A 26,288-nucleotide genomic window follows, 5' to 3' on the forward strand; every position below is an offset into this window, starting at 1 on the left:
TGTATGAGCAATACTACAAGTGCTGGTCACGCAGAACGAGCCCAGCGAGAGCTCATAGCCAAGGGCGCGATGTTGCAACTCGTATGCTACCAGCCGGCGCCAAGGTCACACCTGTAAGCAAAGCCAAGCACACAGAAGCAAAATACAACTTTAAATGTGCAGAATTCTGCTCCAGCTACGGTCTCTCCACACGTGACCAAGCCGACCTGACAAGGTGCCAGACCCACAAGAAAGAAGTCGCCTGGGTCCCACGTCTGGGACACAGGTTGCAACAGTGAAATGACAAGATGGACACCTATGGCGATGGGAATGGCCTGCTCTCAGGCCTATGAGCAAACCTGCACATTGTCTACACAAACACATAGTTACACATTGTTGCTAGTGACAGGTAAACCGCAAGCTGGGAACGACGATGGTCCCAGACTTGGGGGCTCGTGGGAGGACCAATCAGAACATGAGGGGACTCATCACTGATGCCATTAACATTAGCCAATCATTAGGGGTCTTCGTGTAACAATTTTCAAGTATCTAATAGAAGGGACAGCCCAAGTATACCACCTGACTCATCCTTAACCACTAATATTGTTCTCTATATGTATACTATACTAACCCTACCACTTGAGGAACCAATCCGAAGTGGCAATAGGTTTTTTCGCTAACTTTCCCAGGTGACGCAAGTAGCGCGTCATACTGCGGTAAAAAGGGCCTGCGAGCCCCACGAATTTTGAGAGTCTGGACGGACGCGTACGATCCTAGACCCATCCCTGCCATTGTTATAATAAACAGCAGAACCACCTTGCTCCTTGTGTGTGTCTCATACTCATTTTTGGGAAGCACGGGAGGAGTTGGGGCCTCCCAGCCCGGAGGTCCGCGGACGGCTCAGCCGACCCCAGGATAATCACCCCGACAGGAGCTTGAGAACGTCCTGTGTCGTCTCTAAGCTGAACCCCAGGAATTCCATCTCCTGCGTTGGCTCTAATTCTGACCTCTCCCAGTTTATCAGAAATCCCAGCTGCTGCAGTAACCCCGTAGCTACCTGAACCTTTTGTACTAGAACTCCCTTGTCCTGACACATTAGACAGATATCTTCCAGGTAAATAATCAGCCTGATCCCCTGCTCAGGTATGCTACCACTGGTCTCAATAACTTGGTGAAACACCATGGCGCTGAGGCCAACCCAAATGGAAGGCATTTGAACTCCCATTTCCATCCTTTCCATAGAAACTGTAGAAGTTTTGTCTGCTCTGACTGGATTGGAATCGTTAAGTATGCATCTCTGAGGTCTATCGTTGCCAACCAGTCTCCCTGTTGGAGAACATCCCTCAAAAGATGAATACCTACCATCTTGAAGTGCCTGTACACTAGGAAGTAATTCAAACCCCTCAGGTTTATTACTGGCCTTACCTTGTTTTTCCTTTTCACTAGAAACAGATTGCTTACGAAACCTCCCGGACCTTCTGAGGCTGGACCTACTGCGTTCTTTACCCTGAGTAACTCTACCTCCTTGTCTAGAAGGTCCTCGTCTTCTCTGCTGAACTTTATCTGCCTCAGCAACACTTCCTGATATGGCTCTTGCCAAAATTCCAACTGAAAACCTTGCACGGTCTGTCTTATCCATGCGTCTGAGGAGAACTCCTCCCATTTTCTGACATGTAATTGCACTCTCCCTCCTACTGGAGGAATACTCACATCTGACCTTTTTATGAATTCCACATCTCTCATCTGAATTATTCTGGTGCTGTTGCCTGCCATTGCTCCTCCAACCTCTACCCCTGCCTCTTCTCCTGGAAGGGAAGAAGGGGTTGGATCTCCGGTCTTCCTGTTTTCAAGCAGCTCTGTCTCTGTAGAAGCCTCTATACTGGCCACGGCTGGACGAGCGGCCCTTTCCTCCTCCAGCGGAAACCTTCCGGCCTAATATTTTCTTCAGCGAAGATTAGGCCCTATCCATTGAGACGTATGTACTGGCGAATTTTGCCATGTCCTTAATGAACAGGTCCCCAAACAGCTTGCCCTTTGCTGCCATAGCTTGCTCGGATGTCACCATCTCCCCTAGCCTGGAATCGAACTTCATTAGGATGGACCTTCTTCTTTTGGTGGCTAACGCCGTATTCACATTACCTAGCAGGCAAAGGGTCCTCTGAGCCCAGCCAGCTACAATGTCCGGGTCTATGGGCTCTTTCTTGGCCTTCGCCTCCTCCGCCAGCTGCCAGATTCATTCTCGCAATTGGCCTCAGCATGTCCAGCAACTTATCCTGGCAGGACCACCAGGACCTATCGATGCCCCTCTTTACGTCCCTGCCATACCTGCCCAGGAACCTAACGATTCTATCATTGATTTCAGGGGTGTCCTCTACCCCGTACGGAACCCTCGGTCTCAGACACTCTGACCTCAATTTAGATCTTGCCTGCTTACTCAGCGGTGCCCTCAAGTGTCGTCTGATGTACTCCGTAATCTTTTCTGGAGGGTCCCATTCATTGGACCTAGGATGAACAAGGTCATCAGGATCAAACTCGTATTTGAGAGGATCCTCCTCTTCCCTCCTGCCTTTCTTACTCTTAGGTTGGCTTTCATCCTCTTCTGGGGAGGTTTGAGATTCTGATGAGGTGGATCCCTCAGATCTAGAACTGCTCTTGCTATAGTCGTCGCCCGACCCACTTGAGATAGTGATTCGCCTTCCGTGAGATCTCGCCTTTCTTTTCCCTGAGCTGGATTTGCGGGGTGAACCCGGGGGGTGGGGTCTGGGCGCTAAGGTCCCTGTGGGTTTTATGTTTTCTTCCCCCTTTCTGCCTGTGCTCCTTGCCTTGCGACAAAGCAGCTAGGCTCCGCAAAATGCCCATCTCCCCACGGGGCCTCTCAGCACTTTCCATTCTCTGGACTGCTTCACTTATACGCAGCGCACTGTGGGATGTTCTTACCCATGCATCCAAGCCCTACCATAAAACTGTGCAGTACTGGCATGGAAAACATCATGATGGCCAGAACTCCCCAGAGAGTGCACAGGGAAAACATGAAGAATAGGCTGCCACCCATTTTTGCCTATGTTGTGAGCACAGGAGGGCACTGCCTAAAACCACCATTGGGCTACACACACAGTAGCCTGAAACCATTGGGAATGGCAATGCTGATTGCCAAAAAGCAACTCAGAACTGTGGGGAATTCATTTTCTTAATCCCAAAAATGGTTGCATTACCAGTACTCACCACTATCAGAAAGCCGGCGTTTCAAAACCACAAGACTTTTATGTAAAACTGAACAAATGAAACAAAACCAGACCAAGGAAAGACTTACTAAGAGGTGGATACAATGTAAAACTATATTCTGAAATGACTTGAAGGAAGTAATTATTTAATGTATAGGTAAAAATTGTCAGTTTGATTTGAATGTAGAAAACTGGGAACAAAAAGTGACATTTAGCTGAAACCTGGCTTAATGAAACTGAATTCTGCCCGACAACTACCCCCTACCGGAGTTGAAACTGGATCAACAGCCACTCTTCCCAGGCCTAGCTGCATCCTGCCGCCCCTTGCCAAAAGGAGTTGACACCTCTCTGATTAGATTAGGGGTGGAGCACCTGGGAACTGGAAGGGACCGAACAATGCAACTTCCTTGACTCAGGCAAATGTTATATTGGGGGCGTCATAAAATAGCTTCCTCTTGGGAGAAACTGGGGGGCAGCTGTGCCTCTGTGAACAAGCTGGCTTGGGGGAAGTGGATAAACCAGTTATTCCACCATGTGATGTGGGAAGCCACACCCCTTTTTGACCAGAGCATAATTTTAAAAAGATAGATAACTCATAGTGCGGACTTGTCAGAATTATATAAGTAATATCATTATTTTTGTGATTTTTCTGTGAACATTTTAAGAGGCGTTAGGACCCTGTGGTGCATTCTGGGGGGTTGCTAGCGGAAAATAGGGTCTCACTCCAAATGTATGCATGTTAAAAATCTGACACTTTATCATCTGTAACCCATATCCCTGGTACACATTTGTGTAAAATCTGGAAAGGTTTAGAGGTCGTTATCTGGATGAAAAGGGGAGAATTCTGTCATCAGTGGACACGACATCGTACAAAGACAGGGATTGGATGGTTTGGTGCTACAGAAAATATGTTAACTGGACCTATAATATTAGAAAAATGGTACATAGATAAAGATGTATTTGAATCAAATATAGATTTGTGGGCAAACTGACCAGGGGAGGATCCTCTGACCCATAAACAGACCTCATCATGATGACAATCCATTTCCTTCCCCCAATCATGGGAGAGGGGAGAATTGGGCCAATGACAAGTAGAGAGGGGCAGGTTTAGTTATGACCCAGGCACACACCCATTTTCAAAACACATAAAAAGAGACTGCTGGGACAGGTAGGGACATTCAATTCCATTTGCTGCAGAGCATGCTGACCGACAACTTCACATCCAGAGATCCAGACTTCAAATCCATCAATCTCCAGAACCTGTAGCAGTACCCAGAAAGCAGTGTTGCATCTAGAATCCAGAGAGGCTAGACCAGCAGAGCAGAGCTGACCCAGATCGCTGTGAGCAGAACCGGTGCCTGATTGACCCGCCGAGCAGACAGAACCGCAGCCGGACGTGTTGACCAGATCAGTGACGAGGCCTAGTTCAAATTTATATTGTGAGTACCTAGCAGAACTGTGCAGAACCAATCTCTTAGTTAAAATAATCTAATCCAAACTATTTTAACCTAAGTAGAACTGCCTCCTAGAAATCGTTTCATCTGTCATTTTTAAAGCTGCACAACTGTCACCTGTCAATTCTGCAGCTGCAAGCTGTCACCTGTCATTTTGAGTTTACTCTAAATCCGAAAAACGACCTTTATTCAATCGTCCGTATCTCTGGAACCGTTTGTCCTAGGAACGAGATTTAACTTCCCTCTGAAAGCTTATAATCTAAGATTTCCAACAAGCCCAGACCCGACTTCCTACTCCTTATACTTTTCCCGCAATTACGATTTACACACTCGCGAAATTTACCGCGATTTGCGATTTTGCCTCAATTTCTCCACTTGTCAAAATAGCAGCTCCATTCTTTCTTTTGTTAAAATCCGTTTGCAACTTGGTAATAACTCATAGAGCATTGCTAAAGTGAGCCTGAACTAATACCAACACGCATCTCCCACTCACCCTGAATCTCTAGAGGGAATTAAAATCAGTTGGCACATTTTCCCATCCATTGCCATCACATTTAAAAAGCATTTTGGGCCTGTGTTTCAAACTCCTACCTGTTTCCTCTAAGCTTGCTGGGGGGGAACTGAATTTTGTATTGCATTTGATTGCATTCCTGAGAACTGTGTGCTCCTCTTTCCATCTCCTTCCATTTCTTACATTGCATAGGGGAGGGGGGTGAATTGCCAGAGAAAAAGTGATTATCTTATCTTTTGCTAAAATCATATCAAGTAGTTCTGTACTGCATTTTATTCCTCATTGCTTTTCCCTTGAAACCATAAAGTATTTTTGCTACTTTATCCATCCTATACTAACTCCTCATTGATTGTAAAGAAGTGTGCTAGTGCCAGATTACCCATTGTTGATCAACATCATATGTCTAAGTATACTATCAGATATTAATTTATTATAAAAGTGTGATATATATATATTGTTAAATTTTTCAAATAAACCTTTTAATTTGCAAAACAAACCTACTTCTTGGCTCAGTGGGGTCAGGGGGATTCTAAGAGGGGGGTGTTATACAAGGGTTGTCATCCAGAGTACTGAACTGGATATAAAAATACATCAATAAGGGTTTTCCTCAGCATCCCAGACTAGGCATTGACTTAGCTGTAGTGTTGATTGAATATCGCTTACAGCACTGACGTGAGGACCCTCAGAATTGTCTCATCACTCATATTAGTAATGGCTTAGCAGTGCTGTAGTAGTGCCTTATATGCAGTTTGCTTGGGCTGCCCCGTCACAATGTATGTATTTTATAATGTAGCTAGGCGAGTCTCACTATCAATAGCAGTCTTGCCTGGGGCTGAGCCGTCAATAAGATTTCGCAATCTTTTAATGCCTCCTCCCCAGCAGGCAGAATGATGAGGGGTCAATGCTTGAACAGTCTTGCAGGTACACATCAGTCCTCCTTGCCTGCGGTACCTGTTTTAGACACTAGGTGGCACCTGCAGTTCACAGAACCAAGCTGGTGCCTTCCCGCCGTAGTGGCAATCATATGGCTCAGACCGATTCTGTTTTCATAAGCTTCGAAGCTTAGAATGCCAGAGAAAACTCTCCTGTGGGCAAAGACCTCTCCACTCAGAACGCAAGCTCGCAATGGTGCCGGAACTCCAGGAGTCCTGTCGCGCCGTTGCAAACTTCCGTGATTAGTGTGCCTCCTGACGAGGGGAACATACGCCGGAATGAAAAGTCCTGTCGCGTCTTTGCCCTGTGGATATATTCCGACAATAAACCCTGCGCGCTCGGTGTCTAAACGTTCCTGCGCACTCACTGCCTAAGGGTTATCACAACTATATAATTACATTGCATATCATCAGTAAAATATAAAGTAAATAAAAGACACTTATCTCGGCCGCTTGAGATGCAAAGAAAGAGGAAGGACTATGGAGTTACAGCATGTTATAGAGGAGAAGTGATGCTGATTGTAGGATGAAGTCACGTGTTTATAACAACCTATGAAAAACAAACTACAAATATGTTGGGTTTTGTTGGGATTTGTAGTTTTTTCTTATTGTTTTTCATGATTGTTGTTTGTTATTGTTGCTGCTGGAGTTAGTAAAGAGAAGTCAGAGCATAAACTGAGCCTCCGAGTCCTGACATAGAATTATTATTTTTGAAACTTCAAAAATCCCACATCTTTTTGGTCACAGAATGTTGGCAAGTATGTAAATGCGTAACATGTTAGGTGTGTAAATACATATAGACTGAGCACACTTTACATATGTGAATGCAACCAATGACATAGAATAGAGAGCAAATACATTATATCTGGAACACAAACAATATACATTTTTATTTAACTATCATTTTCGGCAGAATAAAAGTAATTGTAAAAGATCTTCTTCCGGCATCATGGCGACTGCGTCGGCGAGATTTTAAGAGATAAGTTAACGCTCTAGTGTTTTTTATTGTACGTTGGAAGTATGCTTCCTAGAACGTTAAGCGTATGTCACGTGACGAGGAAGCGTCGGCTCCGTCTGATCCTGTTCCTCTCTAGGTTCTAGCTTGTGTGTGTTTGGGCATGGTCCTTTTATATAAGCTATAGGATGGCAGAATTTGGCCACTCTGGGTTGCTGGTAGCGCTGCTGTTATTCACCGCGCTGACGCTGCGGGACATGTACAGTGGCAGAGAGGAGCCTACAACGCCTGAGAGGGAGTCTCCGCCTGACATCAAGAGGTTTCCTGCTACTCCGCTCTACACCGGCCCAGTCATTCGCTTCCAATACTGGTAAGCTCTGAAGATCAGCGTTTTTTAGTCCCACTGACTGACACGACGTGTAGTTAAAGAAGCTTACTTCCAAGCTGACCCACTTTAATTCTACTGCACAATGTTACCATAGGAAACATGCTTATATAGATGAGCTTGGCGTGTGGTGGTAGTCTGTTCACAGGCTGCCCTATAGCTTAAAACGAATCAAACGTACCAGCAATTATCGGTGTTTTGTGATCGTAAAAAGAGCTTGCTTGATAAGAACACTTGCTTTTGGTTGATTTTAACTATGATAACATGGGATGGTGGTGCTTTTGTTGTTAAAGTCGTTCTGTCCTGCATAGGACTTGTGAAACTTTGAACCCCCCGCCCCCAACGATTTAGACGTTTAAAGTGTACGTTTCCTAAACTGTGTTCTAATCTAAAGGGGTAAGTAATCCATTTTTTTTTTTTTTTTTTTTTTTTTTTTTTTTTTTACACCAAACACTGGTTATTTTTGTAATAGTGGTTTTATTGAACCGTAATGTGTTGATTTTATTGCTTGCATGTGCTCAATAAAGTCTTTATTTTTTTTCTGGGTTGAGCACTGATCCTTAACAGACTTTTCCCTTGTTACCTGAACTTCATGCCAAGCTTACCTCCTTCTGTGTAGAATTCTAATTGCTTAGCCACCCTACCATTAATTTTGTGCAACGAACAGGTTGCATCTTTAGATTGGGTTCCCCGAACCACTCACAGCTGTTTCTAAAAAACCCTCTTTAAACAACACCGAAGAGATGCACTTTTTGTCATGGGGCAGCTGCAATTTTGTAAGACCTCTAATTGTGCCATCTGCCTTGGAATGATGACGTCACCTAACTTCGAACAAATATGATGTTGACGTTATAGTTTCTCAATTTATTTGTTCGCAAGGAAACGTACTAACGCTTCTCAGCAAAAGTAAGACCTTTTTTTTCAGTGATATAGTAGCAACGCTTATCCGTATGAAGAACGTAGTCCCAATTAAGTTATTCTACCTGCACCTCTGACATCACACTTTATGAGAGTTTGGGCTTTTATTTTCAACTTTGTGACACCAATGTTTTCTTTGTTTAGGGGATATTTGATGTTGGTTGTACTTCTGTGGTGGAGTGGATGGGGCAGAAGGTCTCCTTTAGGATTTGACCTTCCATGTTCACACTATCCAAGTGAAACAAGTTGCCGTTTCTACCCTTTTGTCCGTCTCTGGCTTTTGTGTGTTTAACGGGAAAAAAAGAGTAATTGTGCCATTCAAATATAAATGACCTTGCATTTTTGCCTTAATCTAAGCATTATATTTTATTTCAATCCTCAGTATATCCTGAGGTTACAGAAATGTGTTTGAGGAGTATGCCAGAGCAATCAGGCAGCTGTACCCAGACATCCATATTGAAGGCGACAACTACCTTCCTAAACCTATTTTAAGGTAAGTAGAAATTGCAAAATGAATTAAATTAAAGGTTCTATCAAATTATTCATTGCCTGGGTCGCCTTAGTTAGGATGGCATGCCTAAAGAAGCATTGGTAAAGCCAACTGTTTGGACTTTTGTGAAGGCACTGAATAGACATTTACCAGGTGCTGCAATAACGGTAATACCTGGCCATAATATCCCAACAGCTCACAAAATGGTGCAAGTACCTGCCCCTATCATGGCAAGAGCCATATATTTGCCGGCACTGCCATGATCCCCGTCCATTATACACAACCCAAAACTGTTGGGTCTATCAGTGCTTGGTTTTAATAGGACTTCATTGCAAGGAACAGATACAAGGACACACCTACTGCTGATCAATTAAGTGGCTGAATGCACACTTGGATTAGATGTTTTTATTCCACCTGTAGCACATTAACTGCAATTAAGTCATTAGCTCACAGAAGACTATTTAGAAATAACACTGATGGGCCCTATACAACAAGTTGATGCTACTGCTTTATAGAACTAGCTCGAAGATCGCAGGATGTTGTGTTTTGGGTGGACGTGGTCAGGTAGTGATAGCATGGCCATGGGTGGGAGGTCACCCACAAGCTTTCTCCCTCCTCACATCCTATCTGTTCTCCAATACTATAGTTTAGGATTCTGGGTGGCACTTGTTGGGTAGAAAGCTCAATTTTTACCCCATCTGCTAGCCCCCTGCACTTTTGGTTTGCGACTTGCTTTCCTCCTTGGCAGGCTTAATACACTGACTGATGGAAGAGTGTGACTTTATGGCCTCTTTCATAAGTCCTTGTGGCTTCTAAGGCAGGGGTACCATTTTATTTACGTGTGATACAGTTTTCATAAACAAAAATTTTACACATTCAATACATCAATCGTATCAATCAAGCAAAATTTTAAAAAACAAAAATATATTCCCAAAACTATCAAAAATCAATTTCAATTAATCAAATCAGCATAAGGGGAAATCAATAGCAATCAAAGGTGCAATTATATTTAGATAATGACACATCATTAAAGGGTGAGTTGATCCAATAACTATAGTGTAACCTCTCTGGGGCCTCTCTGAGGCCAAAAGGCTCATTCTTCAGCTATTTATCTGCATGAATGGTTAACAGTTTTTACTCACGGACTGCACAAAAGATATTTCAACTTGCCCTTTTGTGGTAAATATTTTTTCAGCTTCCCTCCAAACTCTAAAGAGAGCTAAACGCAGACCAGAGTTCAGCCTGTTCAGACATTGATACCAAAACTCGTTACTTTTCAAATGTTCAAAACAACGTTTTTACCATAACTAATGCTCCTCTTCGGGCACTGAGTGAGTATGTGTCTAGATGTTTCCAGCTCAGAGCGTTTTTCACAAACCCTACAGAATTTCTCTGCTTTGGTCGCAGTTTGCCCCAATTCAGTGTTCTCCAATGTTGGCAAACTATTTATACGCATCTGCAATGCAAAACGCCTAAGAGCAGGGCCTGGACAAAGATCCAGGTACATTTGAGCCTTTTTATAGGTATAAAGTACAAATGTTACAAACTTGTAGGTTTTTAATGTTGCTAGATGTGTAAAGTGTTCTGCCAATCCCATAGAAATAGGCGTTTATGTAGATGATAAAACATACGTTTACTGTCTTGTCCCCATTTAGGAGACCAGCAGATCTGTTCAAACAGTGCTTTCATATCTTTCTCGAGCTTGGAGATTTGGATATTTTTCCTCATGTCTTACTTTACGGACATTAATAGGGGATTGGTGGGATTATTTTGGATTTTAATGTACAATTCTGCTCGTTTCCGGAGCACCATTGCCTTCAGTGAAGAAATTCCCCGTTCTAGTCTTAATATAGTCATAGAAATACATTGCACAAGACCCAAAAGACGCCTCCAAAATTTCCCTGCAGTACCTGTAACCAGTTCATCAAGGGTTCTAATCCATAAATTACCATGGGCACAAAGCATTGAATGTAAAGCTGACGTGCTCCCCAGACGGAAAACCCACTTTGGTCTCGTGTGAACTTATGAATCATAGTTGTTAGTTGCGCTGCCCTTGTTTTGCGAGACTGGATGCAATGGAAATAGTTTCCTTTACTGTCAAACTCCACACCCAGATATTTATAGGAGTCTTGTGTATTTTATCTAAACCATTCCCATATGCATTCTCGGACGCACAACCTTACCAGCTTTATAGAGAATCAGCTCCGTTTTGTTATGATTGATAACCAGTTAATTAGCTTCTGCATACTGCCAAAGCCTCTGAGCTGATCTGAGTATTCCACTGAATGTATGATCAAGCAGCACCAGATCATCGGCGTAGGCCAGAATCACACAATGGGACGAGCCGATCTTTGGGGGGCAGTTATGTACTCCCTGCCGATATTCAGGGATATCGGAGACAAGTTGTAGAGCCATGGGGCTGTTGTACACCCTGCTTTACCCCTCTTGTCTGTAATATTGAATTCGTCATGTGACCCTGGTTGTCCAATCTCAACTGGACTGTGGTGTTGGTATGTAATAATTTCAGGTAATAAATCAGACTCTCCGAACATGAGACATTTTTAAGCTTTTGCCATAATTTCTCTCTAGTAACGAAGTCAATATATAGGGCGTATAAAGTAGGGCAATTTGGGGATTTTGCTTTGTTCCTTAATGTATCCATTATCAACAGTTTTTAAGATGTCGAAAGCCACTCTGGAAACGATCTAGTATTCTTTTTTTTTATCTGCCCACATTTGTAATTCTCTTAATAGCAGTGAGGAAAAGATTTTACCGGTACTATCGAGCATAGAGAGTAAGCGATAATTACTGGGGTCTGATCTATTACTCTTTTTGGAGACTGGTATAAGTAAAGCCTTCTGCCAAGATTCAGGGATTCTTCCTTCAATCAACACTCTTTCGAACAAGATTTCCATAACATTTGCCCAGAACGGAGGATTAGATTTAAGGACTGCATTGGACAGGCCATTGGGACCCGGAGCTCGAGATGCCTGTCTACTAATTTTCCCCAGAAGATCTTCTATAGAGGTTACAAATGGGGAGGGGGGGGGGTAATAAGGTTAGGAACATTCTTCACAGGCTGTTGGATAGTATCTATGCCATTACGTTTCTCAAGGAAAGTTATCCATACTTGGGCACCTACGGGGTTAATCATAAGAGCCTTCTTATTTCCCTTTGCCTCCCCCAGAAGTGACCATAAATTACGCAAATTTCTAGTACAAAGGGTCTTAACTGTACCTTGCCAACATTCTAGTTTTTTCCCTTTTTTCCATCTTTTAACTCAAATACGATATGAATTCTTTAATTTTCTGATGATGTTCTGTGTTAAGAGTAAAGGATATCTAAAGCCCCTAACCTTGCGTATTTCTCTTCTTAATATTCGCTTGGCATCTCGTATCTCTTTATCAAAAGGGGCTTCTGATGTTATTTGCTTGGACACTAAAGGAATTCTACAGGTGGCATGTTTGCCCGAGAAACTATAGATCGATTTCCTCAGAGGTCTTAGAGCCAAACTTACAAGCATCATTCGAATTCCATTCACCCGCTGCCTTAGTTGCCTTTTCGATATTCTTTACCGACCAGGTAATTCGATTGGCAGAATGATTTACACTTAACACTCCTGTGCTTATTTCCTCACATAGGGGAGAAGTGATATCTAAATCATAAGTGGATCGTGGTCACTCCATGGGCTTTCACATACCGTCATATCAGTCACAGTGGTTGCCACCTCAGGACTAGTATAGTTATAATCCAAGGTGCTTCGACAAAGGTCATTACCCCATGTATAGTTGCCAGGCCTGTCACTCCTGGTACGGCCATTGATAATTTCAAGCTCCCAGCCCTCCAGAAAGCCACGCCAACACTCACCCTCTGTCATCAACCCTATGTTTCATAAGACTGTATTGGTATATCTGGGTGTTGTTGGCGGTGCTTCCACCCCCTTTTAATATGGCAATTAAGATCTCCCACCAGGATGATATAGCGACTATTAGTATTGAACTTCCATTGACCCAATAACTCATGTAGTGCCTCCTGAATCTGTTCCCTGTGGGTGGCACCTGGAGGGTTCTATACATTGATCAACAGCATTTTTACCAATTTGTAATTCGCCCTTAAGTCGTTAACTTCCTGCTTGTCACTGAATTGGAAACACCAGTCACTAGGCGCCCAAATGGACGCCCCCTGAGCCCCTTCTTGGCAGGTGTATGATAAAGGGTGTATCCATCCATGGCAATTGGTGCAAGTAACCAGGTCAATCTCTGCCTATCTCCTGACCCGGATGGAGCCCCTTTCCCTCTGCTCCCCAGCTTTTTCCACCTGCGCCGGACTGCCATCATTGCTGCGCATGGCTGGGGGTAAGGAAAAAGACACTTTGACATTTATTGCTGATGCTGCGAGCGACAGTCTAAAATGACTGGAAATGCACTTTTCGGCCGTGCATGCACACTGCTTCTTCCATCTGCTTCCATCCCACTTGGGATTCATATGTGCTATGCCCTATTCGTGCCTACTGCCAGAAGGCCTTTCCAAAATGGCCGTTTGCACGTTGTTGATGCTATATTTGTCTGTGTGCTTCTTTTTCTGGGCCAGCTCCTATCTCCCTCTCCCATTGGTTGCCTTGGCCCCCTTTAGCCAATGGCAGCAACCGGGAGGCGGGAGCCAGCCACACTACCGAAGGCCCACAACAAAGGCCCTGTCTACCGCTGTCCACAGCGGTACGCCGAATCGCCGGCCCCTCCGTGCGTGAGTGGCTGTGTGCCCCCCCTGCCCCCCGTGAGTATCTGTGTGCCCCCCGTGAGTATCTGTGTGCCCCCCGTGAGTATCTGTGTGCCCCCCGTGAGTATCTGTGTGCCCCCTGTGAGTATCTGTGTGCCCCCCTGCCCCCGTGAGTATCTGTGCGCCCCCGTGAGTATCTGTGCGCCCCCCTGCCCCCAGTGAGTATCTGTGCGCCCCCCTGCCCCCAGTGAGTATCTGTGCGCCCCCCCTGCCCCCAGTGAGTATCTATGTGCCCCCCCTGCCCCCCATGAGTATCTGTGTGCTCCCCTGGCCCCCGTGAGTATCTGTGTGCCCCCCCTGCCCCCGTGAGTATCTGTGCCCCCCTGCCCCCCGTGAGTGTCTGTTTGCCCCCCTGAGATTCTGTTTGCCCCCCCTGAGATTCTGTTTGCCCCCCCTCACCCTGCTTGCCCCCCCTCTTGCTCTGCGCTCCACCCCCCTCCTCATTTCCATCCTCTTCAACTTCCCTCCTACTCCCCCCTCCTTTTCTCCCCCCTCTTAGACTTCCGCCTCCTAGCACTTACTCCTATCATCTGTTCCGTGACTCTTGATAGCAGCTTGTCTGTCCCCCCTCCTTTTTGTTCTCCCCCTGCCCCCTCCCCTACTTTTCAATTTGTCACTGACTTTTTGATCAGTAGCGTGTCTTGTTCTCCTTCCCCCCTCCGTCCACTTGCCCCCCCTCCCACCCCGCCTCTTGTTACCACCTGCACTGCGTAAATTGTCGTCAGACTTAGTAATGTTACTGCTTGCTCTGATTTCCTTCCTTTCCATCACCTTACTTGTTCTATGCACTTGCACTATCAGAAATGTCGGCAGGCCTATTATGATAGTTATTTTCAAGTTCTGTATTGTTTCAAGGACTTTTGCTGAATGTAACTGTATTTTTCCTATGTCCCCTCCCTCCTTGAAGCGCTTAGAAACACATTGTGTATAGGCGCTATATAAATAAACTATCATATCATAAAATGATTGTTTATCGATTAGTGGCAAAGATGCTTCAGTAGTCAATAAATGATTAAACCCTCGAGTGGTCAACTCAACAGGGAACAAACTCTGGGCTTCTGTAGAACCATCGGTAAAGAGTCTGCCAGCCACTTCAGGGTATTTTGAATATCACACATCTGGACTTTGTCCCCTTTGATAAGTTTCGGTTTAGATAGCCTTTTATTACCCAATATCTTTTGGTGACTCGGGAGATCCTTATCTTCATCCCTAGCAACGTCTGCACCCACCCCAACTTGCGTAAGGCTGTTTTTGTGAATGCGAGGGCTGTGGCCAACACACTACAGTGCAGAGCTGACACATTGGGATTGCATACCCTGAGCAGTTCCACAAAAGAGAAGTCTTCCGAGCGATATCACTCGTAGCTGGGGTATTAAGTGCAATTTGGTTAAAACCTCACTTCGGGTCAGCCATTTGTCCTTTTATTATTTTTTTATTTTTTTTGATTCAAGTTTTTGATTACACAAATTTTGTCTATTGAGCATGTGTTATCTTCTTCCTCTTCCCTCTGGAAAGTAACGTCCAAGGCCCTCCTTTTATGCTTCCTCTGGGGAGTGGAATATTTGTTGGTTTCACTATTGGTGTAAACAGAGGAGTCTGATTCTTGGTCATTACTACTCAAATAGGTGCTCTCATTAGATTTTTCTGGGAGGATCCAGCTGGTCAGCGTCCCTGCTGTTTTAGCCAGCTGCTTCTTGGCCTTCCGGGCTCTTTTCCTCGCTCTTTTAGATTTTTTTCACAGGTACTTGCGTGGCTGACAGTGGGGCTGCTATGACCACTGGTACTTTTTTGTTAGCAGCATGTCTAGTCATCCGTCGCGGCTTTCTAAAATAAAAAATGGCTGAGTCTTCAGTAGGTCCCGACTTGGTTTCGTTATTGGTTAACAAGGCATCCACCCCCTGTTCCAGGAATGGGGGAATTGTTTCCACAGTCTCGGGTTCCTGTTCAATAGTCGGATCTGGTAGACCCAATTGTAAGACCGTGTTAACGTGTATCCTCCCACACAGCTTCAACAATATTTTTAATGCAAATTGCATAGCTGCCATAGGTGCTTGCAACTCGGCGATTGCATTTGGGTTTGAAGGAGATGACACACTAGGCCTGGTGTTATCTAAGGGTCCTGTACCTTCCAAATCGATACACATGTTGGGTGAAGCCGACAGCCGTCCGGTAGCAGGAGTTGGTAATATGTTACTAGTTAGATTTGAGGGATGTTCCTCTGAATTGGAAGTCACCTGACTATTAGCCTCTAATTGTTCCTGCCCTTCTGTCAAATCGGGTAGTGTGAGATTCTCTGCACACAAAACCTGGGCTTTTACTTTAATGGTGCATTCCTTATCAGGGATGGTTTCCTTTCTTGTGGTTGCCATGGACTTGAATAGGAAGGCACAAATCCAATAAGGAGTTATCAATATCTTCATAGTTGGAAACTACTGAACCCTCAGTCCCATTCAAATTGAGTACAGTAGTTTCTCCCTCTTGAATAGGGTCCTTGTAAGTAACTTTTGGAATGGTTTTTTGAAAGAGGGCTGGAATAGTCACTTTTCCTGCCAGGCCGCCAGCAGGTGGTGCCAATAATTTGATAGTGTGCGACATTGCAATTACACTTTCTTCATTAGTATTCCCTTTCCTTAGATTGTAGCGAGATTTTGCAGCTTTAGATTTCACCATCTCGCCAAGGATATCAACTCCTAGCTGTGTGTAAAACTTAGCGCAGGCAGCAGTGCCAGAGGGCTTCTGTTTACACCTTGGGTCTCCTGCAGTATTGTCCTTACACTAATGGCTCTGATGCCACTTTAAACCACAGGGCACAGTAAATGGGCACTAAGCCCTCTCAGCCTCACAATTCTATCTCTCCTAGACCCGCGGCAGTTCCCTGGCGCAGAAGTAAGCACACACTTGCACACAGTTACACTGGAGACAATGGTAAACAAAGCCAAAGACCCCGCAGGTGTAATGCGCTGCGCCCCGATTACAGTAAGACCTACCAGGTCCACTCGAGTCGGGAGCTCTGAGGATTAGGCAATTCAGTCAGGCTTCAAAAACACAAGCTGAAATAGCTCCGTGCAGCGTGAGAAGCATAAAGCACAGCTCACCCGCTCTCAGCCACTGCCGCCGCTCGCAGCTCACCACTCGCTGCTCAGTCGACACACCAGCACGAAGAGGCTAGAGAAATGCACCCAAAGCACAGTCAAGCCGCACCAGCACAAGGAGAAACGTCTCAATCTCCGTCACACGCCTGGCCGCTTCCGACAGTCCCATTTTGGTCTACCAGAACGACTGCCCTTTCCCATAGCCATGTGGTTAGGATGGTGGTGGCTTTTTTTTTTTTTTTTTTTTTTTCCTTCTTTTTTTGGCCTGTTCAAAATGGTTCGACCGGGTGGAATTCTGTTTACCTTTCCTGGTCCTTTTTGACCCCCCCACCCCCCCATTCATCAAAAGGGCGGTTGTCTTTGCCTCTAAGATTTGCAGGGGTGTTCACAGGACTAGCCCATGTGCCTCTTTGTATATGCAATGGGAAGTGAACTTCTCTGGCCACTGGATGTATGTATGCCAGTTCTAGGGGCTGACACCTAACCTAAAAATATGAGTTGTTGTAAAGCATTACAAGTGCTTTGTTTCATATCTGGTTTTGACAAGCCAAAAACAAGCGTTTTTCTACACTCCGACACTCCTTCGAATATTATCTATTGAAATGTTTATATTGATCTATGTTTATTAAAGTGAACGTCTGTTGCAAAGCGTTGTTCCTTATACAATTCTACACCGTTTCACCAATCTGCACCAAATTGTGCATAGTTACCTTTTGGGACCCTCCGTACATCACTGGCTTAGGGGTATCACGGTATTAGTTTTATGACGGTACAATAACTTTCTTGCCAAATGACGGTATATCATGGTTATCGCGGTATAGCAGGTGGAGTTAACTAATCTTAACAAATATTTTCTAAAAGGTCATAAATTGTCAGATTTATCATCACAAACATGCACCCAGGGCCAGAATTGGGCTTTTCAGCATACTTTCCACTGAAATGCCACACCTTGCTTGCACCAAACACAAACGCACGTGTAGAGAGGAGGGGGAGGTGGGGCCCTGCTGCGACTGGCAAAGCAAACTGAATAGCTTTTCTTAAGTGGTCATTTAGGCTTTTAGCTCCCCCACTGGCTACTGGTGAAGATGAACATGTTGCCAAATTGATAATCTGCATGCCACAGATCAATGGAGTCTGATGGTAGTATACGCTTGTGTGTGTTCTCTCTCTCTCTCTCTCTCTCTCTCTGCCTCTCTCTCTCTCTCTCTCTCTGCCTCTCTCTCTCTCTCTCTCTCTCTCTCTCTCTCTCTCTCTCTCTCTCTCTCTCTCTCTCTCTCTCTGCCTCTCTCTCTCTCTCTCTCTCTCTCTCTCTCTGCCTCTCTCTCTCTCTCTCTCTGCCTCTCTCTCTCTCTCTCTCTCTCTCTCTCTCTCTGCCTCTCTGCCTTTAGTTTACTTCTGGGCCAAAAGGTGTTCAGTAATCACGGACATGTTACCCTTTGGTATGGCAGCAGGGAATACCCACAGAGATTATTAAATTTCGCAGTGTGGCTTATTATATGTAAATTCAATGATAGAACCAGGGAAATCCGCCATTGTCATATGTTTAGAAAACATTATCCATTATAAATATATAAACCCCAAAGCCTCCAACCCCAAAGTCCCGGCAGGATAGCTCAGCGGCAACGTGCGTGCCTTGGAAGCAAGACGACACAAAGAAACACAGGTTCGATCCGTGGGTCCGCGCTTAGAAACCTCTGGGTGTTTAAGCATGTTATAAATACGCAACTAAGACCAAAACAATTACGCAACAAAATAAACAAAACCAATTTCTTTAACAGCGCCTCGATGCCCTGGGGCTGTGAGAGCGCTTTAAAAAAAAAATGTAAATTAAAAAAAAAGTAAACCCCTTATTTATTCTTCCTATTGCTAACATGTTGATTTTGTGTCAGGCACGTGTGGTTTATGGAATGGCATTAAAAACTGCTCAAACTGAAACTACTTGGCAGACGGCACATCCAACAGTGCAAGACCAAGACTGCGCAGAACTTGCTTACTGCAGCCTTTCCAAATCAGATTGAAAAGCGCACTTAACAGTATGAACGGTATAAACAATGTGACGGTTATTATTGTTCAATTAAGTGGTTCACGGTATCTTTAACGGTATACCGTAATACCGTTACATCCCTACACTGGCTACATGACATGTAGACACCCCAACCCGGATTTCAGCACCTTCACACATGAGACGGTTGCCTGAAATCGGCAAAACATCAATGTGGTCGCTGAAGGACCTGTGCTCAACCCTAAAATACATGGTTTCTGGACATTTTCACTGCATCAAATTGCACCGTTCCAGGGTGAGGCAACCGGTGGGGGGAGAGCACAGTAGGTCCGTGTTAGGGGAGTTTTCCTAAAGTCCCATTTGGAGGTACGTTTTTAGTAAGCTATTCCAGTGTTTTGTAGACACCCCCCCCCAACCAACATTTCTTATTATCGGTCTGTACTACTCCAGGACCTTGGTAGAGTGGCAGAGCAGTCTGGCTTATCTTAAAGATGTGACCTATATGTAAGTACACTGAACCCAGTTACTTCAGGGTGCAAAGCACATTAAGCGGATCGGAACAGCGACCTACAGAATCATTGATTTTCAATAATTGATGTGTTGTTGTGTTGTTCTGTCCACAGAACCCGTTCGTAGAGCGAGTACATTTTGCTAGTTTGTTCATAAATACAAATTTACATTCTAAAACTATTATATTTCCCACCCAGGTGTGTTATAATTCTATACACAATAATGTATTTACCATTATGAAACTGCAGCTCTCAGCCTTCCTCCTGCCCCCACTCTCCGCCATACCACCAATTTGTTTCCTGCACATGGGTATGGCTTGTTCTGGACAGCCACTAGCCAGAGTTTGAATGTTGCATGGGTGCCGATTGGCTGGGTTCCTGCATAAAAGGCATAGATCCGGAGGCTGAAGACAAGCTGACCCCTGCAACAGAAGAATTAATGAGGAAGATGAGCACATGTCCGCAGTCACTTCACACGACTGGAGATGCCTTCTGTGTAATCACTGCTGTTCGACCTCTTCTTCCAAACCTCAGAAGTATTCGGAAGACCACCACATTCTCCTTTGCATGTAATACATTTTGTGGAATCGCAAGAAAAGCTTTGTCCAGGTAAATCGACAGGAAGGTGACCAGTGTTCTTCTCTCCCCCCATAAGCCCCCTCCCCAACTTCATTTTAATTTGTTGCAATCATGGAGTAAGACTCCCACAGTGAAAATTCAGGTACATCTTTGTTTACAGTGCAACATGCTTTAAATACTCATTTCTGTCCCCTCAAGACCCCCCCACCCTTATCCCCATACTCCATACGCACACCAACCCCACCAATCCCCAATGGAGTGAGCCCTGTGTCTTCAAAAGTTTTGCAGAAACCTTTCAGCGTGGCTTATGCGTTTGTGCTGGAATATTTTGTTCATACTCGGGGTCTGGACAAAATGTCTGTACAGTGTAGGATTCCGTCCCTGGCCACAGTGACACTTTCTGCGACCAGGATGTCACCTTAATCTACCACATTGGTAGCTGCGGGCCAACGGACGATTTCCAGGTTCGGGCGATTGTGATGTTTCCTGCTTAAAGGAGTTTGGTGATAAGTTTGACTGTGTTCCCCGACCTAGGGTAAGCCTCCTGAATTATCATATTGAGCACCATCTCCTGAAATGTTCGCGCTGGGGGGCAGTTAATCTATATCCCCCCCACCCCCTGGCCACCACAGTTTCGCCATATTGCGTTCAAGGAATTCTCTGTGGTATAAATGTGCCAGAGGATAATAACAGCACAGAGTTAATTTAAAAGCGCATTCTTTATTTGTTTCACAAATGGATGAAGAATAGTTGTTCCTTGTCCATGGGTCCTCCACTGGGTGGCCCATGTCCACTTCCCATTGGACCATATCATTTGGTCGTAGAGTTAACGTGTCATCTTGCACGAGACTATATAGTTTAGTGATGTTCCCATTAGCCCCTTCCTCCAGTAACGCGAGCTTGATGGCACTCTGGTCACGTTTAGCCCCTCGTTTTACCAATGGGTGCATAATCCAGTGTCGAAGTTGGGCGTACGTCTGATCTATCTGCCACAGTCAGCTGAAACCTTTCCTGGCAATTCTCGAGCGTGGGGCAATCCATTCTCAAATGGATGTGACTGGGTTTGTAAGCCTCCTCATGAACATCTTCTGAAGTCTGTGGGCTGCAGGCCTGGGGTGGTATCTGGATTCTGGAAAATCTGGGTATTCTGGCCAGTCTCTTTCGGAATCCCTTTCGCTTTCAACAGCCAGTTCTAAGTCTTAATCGTCGCCTTCGTAGAAGAGAGCATCTCTGGCCACTGTTCGTGCTGTATGGGGGTGGGGGGAGTATACAGGAAAAATCGGAGGGGAAGTGGGACTCTAGATTGTTCAACATCTACCCCTTTTCAGGGGGTCAATGGGAGCAAGCCAGGCATGGTAACATGTTAGTTGTGCTGCTACATGGTATTTGCAAAGGTCCGGGACCCTACTCCCTCCCAGACGTGAGTCGCCCATCACTCATAAGAATTACAGATGTCCTCCCTTGCCATATGAATTGATGCGATTTGCTGAAATCGCTGGAGAGGAGTGTGCGGGATCCCTACTGTTAGGACTTAGCAAAAGTAAAGGAATCTGGAAGCAGGTTCATTTTACTAGCCGTAATCCTACCCATCAGCGATGACTCCTGGACCGGCCATCTTTCCAAGTCTGCCTCTAGTTCTTTAAAGAGATGTGGAAAATTGGCTGCATATAATTCCTTCAGACAAGCTGGAATGTGCACCCCCAAATATTCTATGGATTTCCTATCCCATGAAATTGGACAGACCAGTTGAAGGGTTTCCACCCCTCTTGCCATTAACTCCACCCTTGGGGACGCCGATTTACAATAGTTAATTTCAAAGACTGACACCTGACTAAGGAGTCCAATTCTTGCAGGGACTGTTGTAGGGAAGGCTGAATATTAGTTGGGGTGAGCATCACGTCATCCGCGTATCGAGACACCTTGTAATGGTTCTGGTCCGCCCTCATCCCCTCAATAGTGGAGTTATTACATATCCTGAGGGCAAAGGGTTCCATTATTAACTTGAAAATTAACAGGGTTAGTGTGGGGTACATTTACCCACCCAGCAGAATTCCCCTCCATCACCAAGCTGCAATTCAGCAGTACCAGCAGAATGGCTGTGCTGGCTCCTTTGAGCACCATTCCCTCGCATCAAAACTGCGTTTTGCAGCTAGAAAATGATGGCTGCACTGTCTTTGCCAAGCGCATATGGGGCAAGGTGGAACATGTAACACCCCGAGAAAGGCTGCCAGTGTGTTCCTAATGTGCACCAAAGAATTGAAAAGCAGCGCTACTTTGGTGCTAGCTAAAAATTTCCCAGTGAAAAAGGTAATATTTTACATTTAAAGTGACTGCGCGGGATGCTCTTTTTCATCTATTCAACAGTACACAGTTGGTTCCAGTGAGACCCAGCTATGCCTAGTCATATTCAGGTTGTGCTCCAGCAAAAGAAAGCATTTGTCACTGAATGACAGGCTGTGTCAGGCAAGATCTGTGAAATAACAAAATCTTCACTCTCAGCCATATGGAAAAATGCTTGACTTTTTGCTACAAAATATCACAGATAAATTCTTCAAAAGAAGCCTTGTCTCTCTGTGCTTATGTCGAATTCAGTGGACCTTTGACCGAACAGATTTCTGTGTATGAGAAAATGACTAGGGCCACAAATAATGTTAGAACCTAGATGTAAGAGAAAACTGCATTTGAAAGTGACATCCCTGCTGAATTAACCCACGTGTAAAAAGGGTTCCTTGTTTCAGACAAGAAAAAGAACTGTTTAAAAGTGAAATGTTGAATTAGGCCTGTCCTTGCATAGAAATGCTAGGGGAGGGTTGTTTGAAAACATATATAGGAAGTTTTATTTCAACAGACTTGGTTCTGGTGCAGTCAAAAATAAGTAAATAAGTGCATTTACTGTGGAACCAGCAAGACTGGTTCTGCCTGGCCTGGCTTCAAAGGACATTTGTTTTCTGGGAACAGGATTCCCCTCCTGCCCCCGTGCAAGCCCGTAGGAAACTATGAATAGATCAAGATGAAGCAACTCGTATGCTTGTCAGACTTTGTCCGTGCTTCTGCCTGATACAATGGATTTCTGGGACACCGGGACACCTAAGTGTGAAATTTCAAGTTGCCCCTCTCAAATTAAACTAGAGCGCTTCAAAGTCCAAGGCAGCATAAGGCTAAACTGACAAAAAGAAATGACCATATTTGGAAACAAAAGGACGGCGCATGTGGCTCAAGACTATTTTAATCATAAACTTTAAGACTGTTATTTCTGTGACCGGACAGCGCAGTAATGCGAAGTTTACAGTTTAAGTGCAATTTTGGTGACATTAAATTAAAGATGTGGTAGCTTTCGCTATCAGGATGGGGATGGAAATGGCAGAAAATTGTTTATTCTGAGGAAAGTGTATATGGTGCCACTTTGAAATTCAATACAAATGTCTTGTGATAATAGGTGTACATGAATAAAATTATAGAATGATAGGTAAAATATTTCCCACGGAAAATGGCGAAGGATTATTAGAAGGGCGAAACAAAGTCCTACAAACTTGCCTGTGGGAATATTATGCTCTGCGTGGACTATGTAATTTGCCTACATGATTTGCGAAAGCACCACAACTGTAAATAAGTGCAATTTATGTCCAAACTGTTTTTTGGCAAAAATTAACTGTGGGAGGGCCTGCGCATAGTAAACCCCACTCCATAAAACTCATGTCATGTCTCTAAAGTCCAACCGGCTGACAGGAAGGCGGTAACCCTGACCAGTCCAGTTGTTTAGAGGCATGTCCAGCCAAAGACTGCCCCCATGGTAAACCCTGTGATGTCACCCCCCTTATAAAAGGGGGAAGCTCACAGAGACCAAGGACACTCTTCTGAATTTTCTGGCTTCTGCGTATCCAGACATTCCAGATTCCTGATTCCACTGCCAGGCCAAAGCATAGCTGACCCTATCCAGGCAGGACCATTGATCCAGAAAAAAGGGTACCCTTTTTTGAGAGTATCCTGTGACCAGACCAGCTTCTTGCCCCACTACCTGCATGCCGCTGTGCTGTGACCAGACAGGCCCAGCTATATTCTGCTAGGTGAGCCCCGCTGTGGTGTCGTGACCAGATTCTTTGAGTCCAGAAACCCGGTTTGCTGTGCCAAATTCCAAACTCCAGCGCTGATTGTGAGTATCTCCCAATCCCATAGCAACACATCATACCCCATCTTGATACCTTGTCTTTGTTCCACCCTCTAAGTAATCCCATCAGTACCCTGATAACTTGTTTCAAACTGTCAGACTTCTCTGTGCATCCTGTCCTTGATTTCCAAGTGTTAGCGCCATTCTGCCACTCATTTCCGTCATTTGTAAGTCCTTAGTAATATTTTGAGTAAATTAATTCTCCCTAAAAAGAGGCACACTGCGTGAAAGGTTACAACTGCAGTGTAACTTTTCTATTCACGGGTGGCGTTTCTGTTTTATAGCCACTAAATCTAGTCTAAGTGAAACTTGTCCTTTTCTTTCCAACCCGATTTATTTTTTTTTTTCTTTTCTTCTTTTTTTTTTTTTTTCTGTTAACTGTGTTTATTTTCAAACCGAGATTTACTTCCCCAATGAGAATCTCATCCTGTTAAGTTAGTCACTCTTTTACTTGCATATTATCCCTGTGATGTGCATCTGTCGTCCAGCATAAAAACCGCATTCCAATTCTATTTCACCCGTTTTTCAAACCGTTTTAACACTGAAACATGTGAAAGTAAGAAAGTGAAATTTCCATGCGTGTGATTTTTGGCTGCACTGTGTTGTCACTTCAAAGTTGATTTTTTTTTTTTTGGTACCTTGCCTTGTAGTTGCTAGTGTTCATACATCTCTGATACTGTTATAATTCATATTTACCTCACTTATTCAAATGCACATTAATTATTTACCAATTTCGAGTGTTATTTATACAATTGCAAAGATTTTTGAATCATTGCTGCTCCTTCCTGTCCACTCAAAATCAAATTAATAGGGTTTGAGGGAGCATTGCAGGGGGAAATCATAACTCGAGTGCTTTCTACCAGAACAGTAAAACTTCTCCCATTCATTTGTGCTTTGGATACGTTATAGTAGAAGGTCAAATTTAAGTGTATTTTGTCATTGTACAGTGTAATTATCACCCCATTGGTGATTGCTTCCCAATATTAAATTTGTGTGCTTTTCTTTGAATTTAAAATAAATATTGTGTTTTCACCCACCGGCCTGGTTCATGGTCCATTGTGACCCGGGGTATTTGTAAAAGGGGGGTGAGCCGGGTTGGGTGCCGGCTCAATCCGAATTCCTAGGAAATAAAGAAAGTATTTTAATTAAGTGATACATCCTAGGCTAGTGGCAAGAGTCATGGTCTGGTGTGTGACGCCCAATTAGAATCCTTAACATTAGAGGGCACCCCTGCCTCGTCCCACACGTAATGCCCCAAGTACACTCGCAGGGATGTTTTCAGAGAGCTACAGTTGGCTAGAAGCATCTTGCAGAAAAGCAGCCCAAAGTGAAAAGTCTCTAAGGTGAACTGCCTAAAGGCCCTGTTACGCTCACCTGGCTCCCACAGGGGCGTTGATCGGACCCGGACAGCTGCGGCCTCCTCCAACGTGAAGCGTAGTGCCGAGTGACAGACCGGACTGGACCGCCTAATCTCGTCTGCTTGACCCGTAGAAGTATTCTCCTTCAAGTGGAGAAAGGGATTTAGCCACACGTGGATTCTAGAAATGGCACCCCACTGTTCTCCCCACTAATCACCTCCGATATTCACTCTCAGTAATCTCACCTTATGTTTTTAAATGATGAGCTCTCCATCCTGCGTGGAGTGCAGGGGCGCGTAGATACCAGTTACTTCACTGGTTCGAAGGCGTTGGAAGAGTTCCGGATGAATATTGACTCCGAGGTTCCAGGCGAGAACCCGTAAATATAAAGTTCAGAGTTCAATATGTCCGATGTCCACTCTTGTAACATTCCCTTCTTGTGTTGCAGCTGGGAAAAGGGAAGATTGTCTTGTGGCAGCTGATGGCGTCAGGTAAGAGTCTGTATTACCCAACACTGTCCGGTAAAAGATACGTGTATTTAACTTGTTGGTTTCTCTCTCCTTACAGGTGCAGCGTAAGAAGTTGCGGTTTGTTAGAATAATGCCTCCGGTGGTAAATCAGGTAAGTCTATGGTGGTAAAAAGAGTTTGTATTTGTTGGCTTTCTCGGCTCACCTTATGTTACTTTTGTCCCCTAGATGCTGGAGTTCGGCGAAGAAAATGATGGAGGCAGCGCCAGATCGAAAAATGCTGTGAGGACTGGTGAGTATGGCGCGGTGCTGCAGCTGGCGAAGCGACGCGTGCAGAAATAATGTCCTTTTCAAGTTCGAAGATGTGATGGATCCGGAATCGGGTAAGGATTGAAATAAGGTCGGTGTTCTAACCTTTCCTTCTTCTTTCCTCTTTTGCTAGGAGCTCTGGATTCGAGACGGGCGTGGCTGAAGACTGGATGCTGACTGCAGGC

The 26,288-nt window shown here is 44.7% G+C and overlaps 1 pseudogene; it reads left to right on the forward strand.

Annotated features, from left to right (window-relative positions):
* The first annotated feature begins 7,106 nt into the window (after positions 1–7,106).
* LOC138481163 (selenoprotein T2-like) overlaps positions 7,107–26,288 on the forward strand; it is a 107,758-nt pseudogene continuing 88,576 nt past the window's right edge.

This window comes from Ambystoma mexicanum, chromosome 5p (assembly GCF_040938575.1).
Source record: "Ambystoma mexicanum isolate Mex_15411 chromosome 5p, UKY_AmexF1_1, whole genome shotgun sequence".
In the NCBI taxonomy this organism is placed as follows: domain Eukaryota; kingdom Metazoa; phylum Chordata; class Amphibia; order Caudata; family Ambystomatidae; genus Ambystoma; species Ambystoma mexicanum.